Source organism: Ovis canadensis, chromosome 3 (assembly GCF_042477335.2).
Source record: "Ovis canadensis isolate MfBH-ARS-UI-01 breed Bighorn chromosome 3, ARS-UI_OviCan_v2, whole genome shotgun sequence".
Classification (NCBI taxonomy): domain Eukaryota; kingdom Metazoa; phylum Chordata; class Mammalia; order Artiodactyla; family Bovidae; genus Ovis; species Ovis canadensis.
Window position 1 is genome coordinate 126,437,724 of NC_091247.1, and position 16,847 is coordinate 126,454,570.

Below are 16,847 nucleotides of genomic sequence, written 5' to 3' on the forward strand. Positions count from 1 at the left end.
TTGTGCCTGTCTGAGAATAAAATTGGATTTCTCTGTCTGGGTCATGCGTATTCCTTTTTATTCCACAAAGCAAATTGCTTTTCCAAGACATCAGTATTAACGGAAAAAGCCTCTGCTAAGACAGGTAGTACTAACAGTGTATTAGCGGTAATACTTTGTATTCTCTGCTGAATATCATACCAGCGGAGAATAGATTTATGAAATACAAAACTCGTTTTCAAAGTTCTGTGCAATTTTATGTATGTTTTGTGCCCATGTCCGCTTACCAATAAGCAGTGCTGTGGTTGGACTGGCCCTGTGGTTCTTAATGTGATTATACGATGCCCTTCAGCAATACAGTTAGTACGTTTGAAAAAAGGTTTATTACTTACAGAATCTAAGAATTACACAGCACATCTCATGCAGTAGGTAGATAGGTTTCAGAGAGAGAACGAAAGAGGGAGGAAGAGAAAGAGAAAAGGCATGGAGGCCTCAGGTTCTTCTTTTGTTGGAGTCAAGGGTGGGGGCCTAAAGTTTCATGGGCTCACTCTTTATTGATAAATTAAAAGCGTAAGAGCAAGAGTTTAAAGCATAAGAAGAGAGAGAAAAAAAAAAGTAGTTCAAATGGTCAGTTATCAAACCCAACCAAGATCCCTGAAACAAAGGAGGCTTGGTTGGGTGAGACAGCCTGGTTCTTAACCTAGTCCTGTGGCTGCCTATATATTTATTTGAGAGAGTAATTTTTTAAATGGTTGCCTTTTTGAAGTGAATGCCTCAGCAATCAAAGTTTAAGTCAAGAATTTGCATTATAGAGAGAAAAAAAAAAACCCTCAATTGTCAGAATTTACAATATAATCTAGCCTGTGATGCTAAGGCAACAGAGTCAAGGAGATTAATGGCCTGGGAAGCTGATATACTCAAAGTCAAAGGTGAAAGTGAAAGTGACGTCACTCAGTTGTGTCTGACTCTTTGGGACCCCATGGACCATAGCCTACCAGGCTCCTCATTTGGGATCCCATCAGTCCATGGGATTTTCCATGCAAGAATACTGGAGAAGGTTGCCATTTCCTTCTTCAGGAAATCTTCCCAACCCAGGGAATGAAGCCGGGTCTCAGAGGCTTTACCATCTGAGCCACCAGGGAAGTATATCCCAGAAATTTCACATCTAAATAGAATTATAATAGCAATTCTAATATTTACATAGCAATGGTTTGAAATCTTACCCACAGCTATTGTTTCAAACTAGGGAAAATAGGTGAGTGATCTTGAGGGGACCTGAGAATCTGTTCAAATATTTGGGCAAAGGGAAGGAATGTTTTAATGTCTTGAGTCATCTGGTATAAGTAGGTTTTGAACTTATCCTAAATTGGTAGATTGCCCCATATTTTTTAAAGCCAGAAACTCAGAATAGTTCAGTCCAGCTTAAGGGTTTCGTCTCATTTCAGGAGACAGTGAAACTGGTGGAGTTCGCTAGTTAGACCTACTTGGCAGTTCTTTGCAGTTACTTGCATCTGGTATTCCATATGAAGCACTTTTAAGGGAACAAAAGGGAAAAAAAAGGTTAATCATTAGGTCAGATTATAATCCCAGTTTCTGAGTTCTGAAGGCATCAAGTCAAGAAGATTTCTAGATGCTGGGCTTGAGGCATCTTCAGATGGAGTGAGGGAAAGCCATGACAATCACAGGTTTTTCTGGCTTTCAATTTAAATGTCTCTGGCAGTGATCCACACAGCAACAGGCATGAAGATCATCTATATATGAGTAGTTGTCATAATTTCTTTGAAGTTTAATGAAGTTTTTCTACTTTAGCCTATGTGGTTTTGTGAGAAGGGCAGTTTTAGTTCTCAGTGATTTCAAGCCTGAAGGGTAGGAAAAAATTTGAAACATTAGTTTGGAGAGCTGTAGCCAATATCTGGCTACGTAGACAGAATGAGAAGAATTCAGCCTCCAAACCATTAACAGACATAAAACCCTCAAGGCAATTAATAGGTCTACAGTCTGATATCCACAAGAGAGTACTATACTTTTCCACTGAAATTTTTTCTCTCCCTAATTCACCTCATTTCTAGAAGAGATAATCAAAGAAAGGTAAATTTGTTTGCAAAAATAAATCCAATCTCAATAAACTTGGCCTTATTATATAAGTGCTTCTAGTTTTTCCCCACTCAGGGGAAAGTTAAGGGGGTTCATGATCTGTGATATCTTGAAGGAAATGAGCATAGAGCCTGGATTGATCTTTAAGAAAGTTATGAATTTTAGGGTTTTTAGAGATACCAGTCATTTGACACATGTGGCAACCCTGAGTAACAATTCAGCGCCCATTCCAAACAAATTAAAAAATCTTCAGTAATCAATTAATCCTTCTCTCTCCTTCCTAGGGTTTCCCTGGTGGCTTAGATGGTAAAGAATCCAACTGCAATGGAGGTAGACCTGGATTTCATCCCTGGGTTAGGAAGATCCTCTGGAGAAGGGAATGGCAACCTACTCCAGAAATCTTGCCTGAAGAATCCCCATGGACAGAGGAGCCTGACGGGCTACAGTCCATGGAGTCACAAACAATCAGGCATGACTGAACAATTAAGCACATCTCCTTCCTAGGAGCTGCATAAAATCTTTAAGGAATATTTGACTTTTGGTTAGGTATAATTTTTTTCATCTCAGTATCTACTTCTTGTTTTTAGGCTATTACCATCATCCTATGTAATGTTACTGGAAAAGTTTGCACAAGGTTTTTGGGGAAAGTACTTAGGCCTCCATGGGGTTCTGCATATATCAAGGGACTAGTATACCTTCTCAGGGTTCTTAGAACACATTGACCCCAGATGTTCAGGATATTTACGATGGTGGTGGTTTACTCACTAAATCATGTCCAACTCTTGCAACCCCATGGACTGTAGCCGGCCAGCTCCAGGCATGAATAGCAAAGTGGGTTACCATTGCCTTCTCCAGGGATATTCCTGACCCGCGGATCAAAACCATGTCTCCAACATTGCAGGCAGATCTTTTATTCACTGGGCCACCAGGGACATCTAGGGTGTTTATAATTGTCCATTAATCTTTAGTAACATCACACCATGTATTTGACTCCTAGTATCCCATCAGGTCAGGGGACGAAGAGCCACAGTAATGAGTGAAATAGTGATGCGAGACCACAGACCTCTACCCTCTTGTGGTGCCATTGATTTCTGGTTGCAAGGCTATTTCCCTCTTGTGGGTTAGGACACAGAGTCTGGGCATAACCCTCTGACTCAGTACTCACAGGCAGAGTTCTCGTACCCTCTTCACCTACAGGAATCCTTTCCTTTTTCCTTTAGCCCAGAACTTCTCCTTGGGTGGTAATGCTGTCCTGGCAATTCAATCTACCTTCTTTAGCTCTCCTTGGTCTTGAGGCATGGAGGATCTTTATTCACATTAATCATCAGTTAAGGCCTTTCTAATTAGTGAGGTCATTGTCTCATTGATCACGCTACTTTGAGAAGATCTTTGGATTATTATGGCAGCTGTGACATTTTGGATTAGATGTTGCTGGTGATACACTATAGAAACAGTTCGTACAAACACAGCATGCTCACAGAACAGACCCCCATCAAGCAGTGCTCCTTTCTCAGATGGTGTTAGCCACATGAGTTAGGTCACTAATAACCAAGTTGCAGATAAAAAGGTCATTCCCCTTGGTTAATTACAAGGGCAGTCATGCAATCCTACCAACTGTAAAATTATTTTGTGCTAGTCTCTGCCTACTAATAAGCAATGTTGTGACTGGTGCTGGTTCTTATCAGTGCAGGCTGCCCTTCAGTTCTAACCTTCAGGAAACTTTGAAAAAATAAAGGTATATCATTTATAGGACCTAAAATTACACAGCACACCTAGGGTCATACAGTGAGTCTCAGGTAGAAAGAGAGAGTATATGCAGGCCTGAGGTTCTCCTTTTTTGGAGTGGAGGTTGAGGGCTAAGGTTTTGCAGGCTTATTCTTATTGGTGAACTGGAAATGTTAAGAGTGAGAATTCAGAGCACAGGAAAAGAAAAAGCAAGTGGCCCGGATGGTCAGTTATAAAAATCAATCAAGATTTCTAAAACAAAGGAGCTTCAGTCAGGTAGAAACAGCTCAGCTCTTTATCTAGGTCTGTGGCTGGCAATGTGTTTATTTGAGATAGCAGTCTTTGAAGAGGATGCCTCTATGAAGTATATGTCCAGGCAGGCAATCAAAGCTGGAGGCAGAAACGTGCATTACAAAAAAGGAAAAATATATGATCAGGGTTTATACTATCATGTGTTAAGGTGTTTTACTATTTTTTTTCTTTTTCATTCCCATTCCCTTCTCATCTTGCTTGTGTCTAACATCATGTTTTTCTGATTTATTGACAGTACAATATTTCATCTTGGAAGCAATAAATAGCTTTAGCAAATAGCTACATTTGTGATGAAGAAAAAAGATAAAATTTTTAACATCAAAAGTAAATTACAATTTTATAGCCTTTATTGAGAAATTTGAGATACTGTTTTAAGCATGTTAATTCTTGTGTATCATTTTTTTTGTAAAATCAATTGCCTAGAGCATAAACCATCAATATTTTCCTATGGGTTTACCATATATTTTGCTATAGCATTTATTCAAAACAAGGGAACTTTATAATGCAGGATAACCAATTTAAACAGATACAAAGTCAAATTTGATTTTAAAAGTTGGGGTATATATCGTGTAACGACATATTCATTATTCATGTTCACTAGCACTACAGTAAGTTCAAAGGTTTAATGGAAATGTAGTGATCAAGTGGAAAGTAAAGTATTTGTATTTTTTTTCAATGATTTTAATTTACTTTTAATACTATTTAGAGATAAAATGATTTTTCATTTAGATGAATGAGAATCAATGTTTACCATGGTATGTATTAATACTACCATTTAAACAAGTCAAAAATATTAATACTGCAAAGATATGTCTCAATAAAAAATAATTCATGCTTCACCTATTCCTATGGTAGTCTGATTAAAGATAATTGTATAAAAAGCAAAAATTTCATACCTAATTTGAGTTTTAAGTTTTGCAAACTGTGAACTTTATTTAAATATTATTTAGAGATTAAAAAATCACATGCCCATTTTTTAATGAAGGGAAATAAAATTCCATTTATAAATATAAATGCTTAAAAGAAAGTTTACAGTAATTTTCAAATTAGTATTGATTTACTGAAACTTAGTAATTTTTCTCAAAATTTTCTTTGTAATATCACTTGAAAATTTTAATAATATATTGAATATATTGATATAAAATGAATATCTGAACCAGAGTTATTATGGATTCATCTTTTCACCCTAACCCAAATTGAAAAAAAAAGGGTAATTTATGGACAACATCAAGTGTTTTCAAAAAACATATTTGAAAGTTCACCATAACCATTAAAGACTTGTCAAAATGATTATGAATGATTTGTTTGAAAATTGAAAGAAAAACTCTATGACAACAAGGCATTTCCAATTTTTATTGCAATATTTATATATATTTTTCCTTTTTGTTTATTTCATCATAGCCTCTTTATTTTTATTATACTATGTTTAAATTAATTCATACATTCAATTTTTTCTTGACTCTCTGCAACATCCCATTCCAGCACTTGCCTCTTTGTAATTTTAGTGTAAAAAATTTCACTATAATATTCTAAGCATGGTTATCTCCATTATATCAAATGTCTGGACTAAACCTGGAAAATTCAACTGACATCTATCATATGCCTCTATCATCCTTCTAAATTTCTTCATGTCCCTTCATAACCCCTCTCTCCTTCCCTTTCTTTCCCAGCACTCACCCCAGTGCCCACATAACTACCAATCTGTGTTCTATTACTATAGATTGGGTTCTAGAATTTTATAAATGGCATAATACACTATGTATTTCTTTTCATCTGGCTTTTTTCACCAGTATAATTGTCATATTTATCAATGTTTTCATGTGCATCTCAACTCTTGTACATATCAACATTTTTTATTGCTGAGTAGAATTCTATCGTATGGACAAACCACAATTTCTTTGTTCATTCACCTGTTGGTTGACATCTGGATTATTTAGAGTTTGGGGCTATTGCTAATAAAATTGCTGTAAACAGTGAGAGAGTAAGTCTTTTGATGGACACATACTTTTTTCTTGAGTAAAGAATGGAATGCAACGAAAAGAATAAAATACTTGGTAATATATTTACCTAAAGAAACTAAAGACCTATATATAGAAAACTATAAAACACTGATGAAAGAAATCAAAGAGGACACTAATAGATGGAGAATTATACCATGTTCATGGATTGGAAGAATCAATATAGCGAAAATGAGTATACTACCCAAAGTAATCTACAGATTCAATGCAATCCCTATCAAGCTACCAATGGTATTTTTCAGAGAGCTAGAACAAATAATTTCACAAATTGTATGGAAATACAAAAAACCTCGAATAGCCAACAATCTTGAGAAAGAAGAATGGAACTGGAGGAATCAACCTGCCTGACTTCAGGCTCTACTACAAAGCCACAGTCATCAAGACATTATGGTACTGGCACAAAGACAGAAATATAGATCAATGGAACAAAATAGAAAGCCCAGAGATAATTCCACACACCTACGGACACCTTATATTTGACAAAGGAGGCAAGAATATACAAAGGATTAAAGACAATCTCTTTAACAAGTGGTGCTGGGAAAACTGGTCAACCACTTGCAAAAAAAAATGAAACTAGAACACTTTCTAACAGCATACACAAAAACAAACTCAAAATGGATTAAAGATCTAAATGTAAGACCAGAAAATATAAAACTCCTAGAGGAGAACATAGGCAAAACACTCTCAGACATAAATCACAGCAGGATCCTCTATGATCCACCTTTCAGAATACTGGAAATAAAAGCAAAAATAAACAAATGGGATCTAATTAAAATTAAAAGCTTCTGCACAACAAAGGAAACTATAAGCAAGGTGAAAAGACAGCCTTCTGAATGGGAGAAAATAATATAAAATGAAGCAACTGACAAACAACTAATCTCAAAAATACACAAGCAACTCCTGCAGCTCAATTCCAGAAAAATAAACGACCTAATCAAAAAATGGGCCAAAGAACTAAATAGACATTTCTCCAAAGACATACGGATGGCTAACAAACACATGAAAAGTTGCTCAACATCACTCATTATTAGAGAAATGCAAATCAAGACCACAATGAGGTACCATTTCACACCAGTCAGAATGGCTGTGATCCAAAAGTCCACAAGCAATAAATGCTGGAGAGGGTGTGGAGAAAAGGGAACCCTCTTACCCTGTTGGTGGGAATGCAAACTAGTGCAGCCACTATGGAGAACAGTGTAGAGATTCCTTTAAAAACTACAAATTGCAAATAGAACTGCCTTATGACCCAGCAATCCCACTGCTGGGCATACACACTGAAGAAACCAGAATTGAAAGAGACACGTGTACCCCAATATTCATCACAGCACTGTTCACAATAGCCAGGACATGGAAGCAACCTAGATGTCCATCAGCAGATGAATGGATAAGAAAGCTGTGGTACATATACACTATGGAGTATTACTCAGCCATTAAAAAGAATACATTTGAATCAGTTCTAATGAGGTGGATGAAACTGGAGCCGATTATACAGAGTGAAGTAAGCCAGAAAGAAAAACACCAATACAGTATACTAACACATGTATATGGAATTTAGAAAGATAGTTAATGATAACCCTATATGTGAGACAGCAAAAGAGACACAGATGTAAAGAACAGACCTTTGGACTCAGAGGGAGAGGGAGAGGGTGGGATGATTTGGGAGAATGGCATTGAAACATGTATACTATCATGTAAGAAACGAATAGCTAGTCTAGGTTTGATACAGGATACAGGATGCTTGGGGCTGGTACACTGGGATGACCCAGAGAGATGGTATGGGGAGGGTGGTGGGAGGGGAGTTCAGGATTGGGAACTCATGTACACCTGTGGTGGATTCATGTCAATGTTTGGCAAAACCAATACAGTATTGTAAAGTAAAAAAATAAAATTTAAATAAAAATAAATGTAAAAAAAATTTTTTTAAAAAAGAAACACACACACACAAAAAAAAGAACATGAAATAACTAGGAAAAAAAAAAGAGTGGAATGACTGGACACATGACGATTTAATAAAAACTTTTTTTAGACATTTCCACAGTGATTTATAAAATTATTCTGCAGTTTACATTCCCAAGGTCAGTGTATGAGAATTCCAGTTGTTCTATATCTTTGCAAAGTAAGTGTGGTCAGTATTTTTAAACTGTAGCCTAGAAGATGTGTAATAATATCTCCTAAATTTAGCCTTCATTTTCATTAATGTTTGCTAATATTTAGTGTTAAAATCAAGGAAGATTTTTCTATGCTTACTTGCAGTCTGCATATTTTCTTTGATAAAATGTATGTAACAATCTTTCAGGCATTTTTATTTTTCTCATTGAGTTTTGAAAAATATTTCTATATTGTGTATATGTTATTTATGAGATATTATTGATTAATATTTTTGTTCTTTTTTCTTGCCTGACTCTAGCACACTTACAACCATTGAATATAAGTGGTGAAACTGGACATCCTTGTATTTTTCCTGTGCTTAGTGGGGAGCATTTAATTTTTCACTTTTAAGTATAATTTTAGCCATAGGTTTTTTTGAGGAAGTATGTATGAGGTAGAGAGAGTTACCCTATTTTTCCTTTTAGAGTTTTTATTCTGAATGTATTTTAGATGCTTCCATTTGCTTTTTCTGAATCTAATGGGATTATTACACTGTTTTTATCTTTTAGTTTGTTTATACAGTAGATCACATGACTAATTTTTGAATGTTAAACTAATCTTACATTGCTGGCTAAACTCTACTGAATCATAATGCAATATTCTATATTGTTGGATTTGTTGTTTAGACTTTTTATATATTCATCCAGGAAAAACGTTCACTTGTAGTTTTCCTTTCTTATAATGGATTGCTTCATTTTCTATATTCTTAAAGAGTTTTTCTTTTATGTTCTATGAATTATTTTCAGAATAGTTTATTAATTTTCATAGTCTATAATTTTAAATATGTTTATTTCTCTTCACAGAGAAAGATTCTATTGTATTGTGACATATATTTAAGACCTTTGCTGTTAGGTACATACAGTGTAGGATTGTTATGCCCTCTCAATGAGTTGTACACTTTATCATCAGGAAATGATACTTTTTAAATTTCTGGTGCTATTCTTTATTCTGAAATAAACTTTTATAATATAAATAGCCACTCTAGACTTCTTTTTATTAATGTTATCATGAGCTATAGTTTCCTATCCTTTTACTTTTAACACATTTGTGACTTTCTAGTTGAAGTTACTTTCTGATAAGCAGCACATATTTGAGTCTTCATGTTTTTTCTTCAATCTGAAAAATAGACCATTTACAATAAGTGTATTTCTTTTTATGGTTAAATAAATCATCTTGCTACTTGCTTTTTATTGGATCCATGTGATCTTTATTTCTTTTTGTCTTTTTAAAATTATTTTAGAACTCTATTTCATTTTATCTCCTTTGAAGTCTTTTTAAGCATGCTGCTGAGTTGCTTCAGTCGTGTCCAACTCTGTGCGACCCCATAGACGACAGCCCACCAGGCTCCCCCGTCCCTGGGATTCTCCAGGCAAGAACACTGGAGTGGGTTGCCATTTTCTTCTCCAGTGCATGAAAGTGAAAAGTGAAAGTGAAGTCGCTCAGTCGTGTCCAACTCTTAGCGACCCCATGGACTGCAGCCTACCAGGCTCTTCCATCAATGGGATTTTCCAGGCAAGAGTACTGGAGTGGGGTGCCATTGCCTTTAAGCATAACCACTCATTTTGATATGTTATTTTTTTTAAGGTTATAATATTCACTCTTAACATCACAGTCTATCATACATGTAGTATTGTTGTTGTTGTTTTTGTTTCATTGCTAAGCTAAATCTGACTCTTTAGAGACCCCATAAACTGTAGCCCCCAAGGCAACTCTGCCCATAGGATTTCCCAAGCAAGAATACTGGAGTGGGTTGCCCTTTCCTTCCTCAGGGGATCTATAGTATAAAACGTGTAAATCTAATTTTATTTTTTCACATAAGTAAATAATTATCCACCATTATCTTTCCCACCAACATTTTTCTCTTAAAGTTATTTCATTCTCATGGTGTGAAAGACATGAAAGATTCCCATCCTTTTACCTCTAATATGTCTTTGAATTTATCTGTGATATATTTCTTAGAAATGGTGTACAATTGAGTCTTATGGTTTATCCATTATGAGAATCTCCACCTTGTTATTGGGTAATTTACATTTGCATTTAACATATTTATATATGGCAGAGTTTAAGTCTATCAGCTTTGTATTTATTTTATGTTTTTACATGTTATTTTTTCTCGTTTCCTTCTTTTCTTTTTACTATAATATGTAGCATTTTTTGATAGGCATCTTGTTTCCACTATTGCTTTGCCTAAACAGGATGAGTCTGTTTAGTTTCCTAGGAAATAAAGTTCAAGACTCTGAACCTATTACTTTGTAACTCTTAGATTTATTTATAGTCATTGGTTTCATCGTATTGTTATAAGATCTGCTCCCCCCACCACCCACCCTTTTCAGCATGTTCATTTTATCCTGTCTCAGAGTTAGCAAATTACTCAAAAGAAAAATTTACCCATTATATCAGACCCTCCCTGCATTGTTTTCCCTAAAATTCTGTTTTGTTTTTTCCCTCAAAGCATGCTTGAGTGTCACAAACTCTAGACTGTATCTTTTTACGCCCCATGCAGAAAATTGGAAAACAAACTAGAGGGCAAAAAAGTGGCCAAAATAGGCACAATGTAATGCATTCCATTGTCTCAAGGTTCTTGCTTCCTTAAATCTTACCTCTCTTGGATTCTTTCAAACGCCACGAACTGCTAATTTTTTTAATATTTTTCTCAAGTTTTTTATGCAGTCAGTGACAGGCTTATTCTGGTAGTAGCAACTGTGTCATTTCAGAGTAAGGAAGTCCCCACTTCTATTTTTTGTTTATTATATATGTAGTGAAAAAGATTTCTTTGTGTATCCAACAATTCACTTGTTTCTTTTATCATGCACTCATTAAGTGAATATAAATTAGGCACTGTGTTTATTACTCTAAGAACTGTTTGAACTAGAACAGTAGTTCAAAGAACTTCTTGTGCTTAATTGTGTCCAACTCTTTGCAGGCCCATGGACTGTAGTCTACCAGGCTCCTCTGTCCATGGAATTTTCCAGATAAAAATACTGGTGTGGAGTGCCATTTCCTACTCCAGGGGATCTTCCGGACACATGTATCAAACATTTGTCTCACACTGGCAGGCAGAATTTTTACCATTAGCACCACCTTCTTATTGAACACAAATTTCTGTGTTCATATTATCTTTTATTTATTATATGCTTAAGCACATGAGAGATACACACATGTTCACACACATACTTATTTTATTGAACTTTTTAATATTGTTACTATATTCTGAATTATAAGTAAATTGGAGTTTGATGTTCATATATTTAGTAATGTTATGTGGATTTTGGAACCAACTGCATGCACCTTCATACAGGATGCACTTTTAGTAGATTTTAGGCATAATGACACTAATAATAAGAACTATGCTTCTAGCAATTATTATAATACCTGGTACAAAATAGGCATGCTGGAAATAATTGCTTACTTTAGAAATGAATAAGTCTCTAGAATGAAACATTTTGCTTATATAGAAACTAAACTAAAATCTTAACATTATTTTAAACAACATTCTTACCTCTTAAACAACTACCTACTTCATGCTCTTCATTAAACCTCTTATCTTCCTTTCCTGTATGTATGTATCCAACAATGTTGGATACATCATAATTATGGGAGCTAAATTCAAGCCACTCAATTATATCCAACAATGTTTATACAAAGAGTTCCTCCTATGCATTCCACTTGCACCCTGTGATACTTTTATGCTAAAATGTATGACCCAGGTTTATTTATCCTCTGGTGCCTTTTTCATTGCTTAAATATAGAATTATGCAAACCAACCACATATTAAATGATTCAGGATTAATTTTGTTCCAAAGTGGAGTTACTAGGCTCCAAGAATATATGTGAATAAAAAATCATACTTTGCCTGTAGTGAAGTCTAGGAAAGGAGTCTTTATCTATAATTTTGATCACATCTTGATTAATAAGAGGAAAATATTTGGTTTTATTCGGTCCCCTAAGGTTTGTATGACTATGACATCTATACAAATCTATGCCTGCGACATTTTTAACCTAAACTTTATACTACCAAAAATTATGGGAATGCATTACCATTTCTGCTCTTTTTATTAGATAATATAGCTCATAATTTTACCATTATGATTTATACTGGGAGTTTATCATTATGCAATTGCTTTTCTCTTGAAACTATTGATTTTTATCAGATGAACCTCTAGTATCTAAAGCCCTAGTTTTTAAAAATATCCTTTTGTATAATTTACAACTGTATTTTAATATTTTTATCTTTTAATAAAGATAATTTTGATATAAATATAGAGTTTTCATTTATCTATATTGAAGGAATGGCATTAGAACCAAATTAATCCAATACAACATCACCTCTGTCTGTTGACAGATAACCGAATTTTTGGCAGAACCTCAAAGAGAAGATAATGAGTCTCCAGAGAGAATGAACTTTTTCTCTTTTTAGCTGATATAAAGTGGAGTATTAAAGACACAATCTGAAGACTTGCAAAGTTCATCAAAACCTTCAAGTATGTATCTGCTTTATTTGATTCTAGCAAGATTTCACTACAGTAAAAGAGCATGGGAAACAGCTGGTCCCAGCTGCTTTGTGCTGTTTCATTGAAGTGGAATGTTTGTTACATCAAGCTTCATTAAAACTAAATTCTATGTCCACTCTATTTATATGAAAATTAGTATGTTTTATAGGCCATAACTTATGATTCTGCAAGGTACAGAGTAAGAATAAATACAATGGAATGCTTTAGGATATATGTAATTTATATATACATATATAAAGAAAATAATTTGGAAAAAAATTTTAAAGAATTATTTAAAGGATAGTCAGGACTTAACATATGAATAATTTCCAAGGTTTCATGATCAAAATTCTTGGTGCTGAGAGTCCAATAATTAGTCAGTCTGGTTAAGTAGTAGCCTAAAGGTCAAACTGGAAAGAAGCAACTGATTTCAAAAAATTTTTATTAAAAAAAAAAAAGCCAAAATCGAAAGCCACACAAAACAAAATTAAGATTCTAAAAAGAAGAAAGTTTATCCAGCAATAGTGAGGAAAATACAATATAAGTGTTGCAAGTATAATTTAAATTCTGAGACTTAGAAAAAGAGGGGTGAAAGATATGATTTACATATATCATAATTTATTTCAAGAAACTGGCAGATTCTATACAGTTTCTGTGAGCCAGAAAGGTGAACAAATGTCTATTAGGCATGTGTTCAACAAAGTTCCACTACTAAAACCACAATCTGTCCAGGCTTCCCCGATGGCTTAGCAGTAAAGAATCTGCTTGAAATGCAGGAGACACTGGAAGTGCAGGGTCAATCCCTGGGTTGGGAAGATCCCCTGGAGAAGGGAATGATAACCCATTCCAGTACTCTTGCCTGGAGTATCCCTTGGACAGAAGAGCCTGTTGGCCTACAGTCCAGAGCTGCAAAGAGTCAGACACAACTGAAGCAACTTAGCACACACAAAGTCTCAATCAGATAAAGTGGGTTGTCTCTGGCTTCTCTCTGCTCTCCATTTGGTAATTCTCTCCTACCACCTGCTTCCATCCTATGACCAATCATATTCCCAATAGGAATGCCATTTAGATTTTGCTCTACTGTGAAGTTCAAAAATCCTCTGAAATTACCAATATTCTCCATCCTTGACAGAGGAAGAAAACACATACATTAGCTCTGTATAAGTAACCAAGTAATTTTTTTTAATTAATCTAGGGACTATGTGAAGGATTATCATTTTAAACATAAGATGATTTCTAGCCAAGCAAATATCCATTTGGGATCAAGTGATGGAACCAATTAGAGAAAAAACAAACACCGAGCAGTGTAAAGAAAGTGCTTAGTTGCAGAAGTGTCTACCATTAAGCAAGTGAGCTATTTCTCGATTTTCACAGATATTATTATTTCTTCTCTGGACACACTAGAGGTGTTTTACTCCAAATGTGTAGAATACAGAAAAATAGAAGGGAAAATAATTACTTGGACCTTCTTGTTAACTTCATTAAAGCAATATGGCTTTATAAAAGTCAAGTATTATAGATAGCCAAGGATAAGGCATTAACATTTTACCATCAAGATCAAAGGAATACCCTGCAGAAACTAGCCACTTCCATTTCTCTTACCTTGATGCTAGATTTTTTGGGTCAAGATGAGCAAATATTGTTATCCCTGATTGGGAGTTACAGGAGCAGCAAATAAGCAAAATATGATATAAAGCCTAGTCTGTTTCCTATATTAAAACAGATTTACTTCTCAAAGAGGGTCTTACTAATTGTACAGTCACTGAATTCTAGATTTTCAGAGCTATTTTATATAAACACTTATTTTCTATAAATACCTGTTTTCATGTAAACATGACATTTCAAAAAAATTATTGGCTAAACGTATGAATATATGCCTTTATATCTTTGTAAGAGGTTTCATTATAGGGGACTGGAATACAAAATAGGAAGTCAAGAAACACCTGGAGTAACAGGAAAATTTGACATTGGAGTACAGAATGAAGCAGGGCAAAGGCTAATAGAGTTTTGCCAAGAGAATGGACTAGTCATAGCAAACACCATATTCCAACAACACAAGAGAAGACTACACATGGACATCACCAGATGGTCAACACTGAAATCAGATTGATTATATTCTTTGTAGCCAAAGATAGAGAAGCTCTATACAGTCAACAAAAACAAGACCAGCAGCTGACTGTGGCTCAGATCATGAACTCCTTATTGCCAAATTCAGATTGAAATTGAAAAAGTGGGGAAATCACTAGACCATACAGGTATGACCTAAATCAAATCCCTTATGATTATACAGTGGAAGTGAGAAATAGATTTAAGGGACTAGATCTGATAAGATAGAGTGCATGATGAACTATGGACAGAGGTTCATGACATTGTACAGGAGACAGGGATCAAGACCACCCCCAAGAAAAATAAATAAAAATAGCAAAATGGCTGTCTGAGGAGGCCTTACAAATAGCTGTGAAAAGAAGAGAAGCGAAAAGCAAAGGAGAAAGGAAAGATATAAGCATCTCAATGCAGAGTTCCAAAGAATAGCAAGGAGAGATAAGAAAGCCTTCCTCAGAGATCAATGCAAAGAAATAGAGTAAAACAACAGAATGGGAAAGGCTAGAGATCTCTTCAGGAAAATTAGATATACCAAGGGAACATTGCATGAAAAGATGGGCTCAATAAAGGACAGAAATGGTATGGATCAAACAGAAGCAGAAAATATTAAGAAGAAGTGGCAAGAATACACAGAACTGTACAAAAAGGAACTTCACAACCCAGATAATCAGGATGATGTGATCACTCACCTAGAGCCAGACATCCTGGAATCTGAAGTCAAGTGGGCCTTAGAAAGCGTCACTATGAACAAAGTTAGTGGAAGTGATGGAATTCCAGTTGAGCTATTTCAAATCCTGGAGGATGATGCTGTGAAAGTGCTGCACTCAATATGCCAGCAAATTTGGAACACTCAGCAGTGGCCACGGGACTGGAAAAGGTCAATTTTCATTCCAATCCCAAAGAAAAGCAATGCCAAAGAATGCTCAAACTACCACACAATTGCACTCATCTCACATGCTAGTAAAGTAATGCTCAAAATTCTCCAAGCCAGGCTTCAGCAATATGTGAACTGTGAACTCCCAGATGTTCAGAGTGGTTTTGGAAAAGGTAGAGAAACCAGAGATCAAATTGTCAACACCCACGGGATCATGGAAAAAGCAAGGGAGTTCCAGAAAAGCATCTATTTTTGCTTTATTGACTATGCCAAAGCCTTTGACTGTGTGGATCACAATAAACTGTGGAAAATTCTGACAGAGGTGGGAATACCAGACCACCTGACCTGCCTCTTGAGAAACCTATATGCAGGTCAGGAAGCAACAGGTAGAACTGGACGTAGAACAACAGACTGGTTCCAAATAGGAAAAGGAGGACGTCAAGGCTGTATATTGTCACCCTGTTTATTCAACTTCTATGCAGAGTACATCATGAGAAACCCTGGGCTGGAAGAAGCACAAGCTGGAATCAAGATTGCAGGGAGAAATGTCAATAACCTCAGATATGCAGATGACACCACACTTATGGCAGAAAGTGGAGAGGAACTAAAAAGCCTCTTGATGAAAGTGAAAGAGGAGAGTGAAAAAGTTGGCTTAAAGCTCAACATTCAGAAAACGAAGATCATGGCATCTTGTCCCATCACTTCATGGGAAATAGATGGAGAAATAGTGGAAACAGTGTCAGACTTTATTTTTTGGGGCTCCAAAGTCACTGCAGATGGTGACTGCAGTCATGAAATTAAGACATGCTTACTCCTTGGAAGGAAAGTTATGACCAACCTAGATAGCATATTGAAAAGCAGAGATATTTTTTGCCAACAAGGTCCATCTAGTTAAGGCTATGCTTTTTCCGGCGGTCATTTATGGATGTGAGAGTTGGACTGTGAAGAAAGCTGAGCACTGAAGAATTGATGCTTATGAACTGTGGTGTTGGAGAAGAGTCCCATGGACTACAAGGAGATCCAACCAGTCCATCCTAAAGGGGATCAGTCATGAGTGTTCATTGGAAGGACTGATGTTGAAGCTGAATACTCTGGCCACCTCAT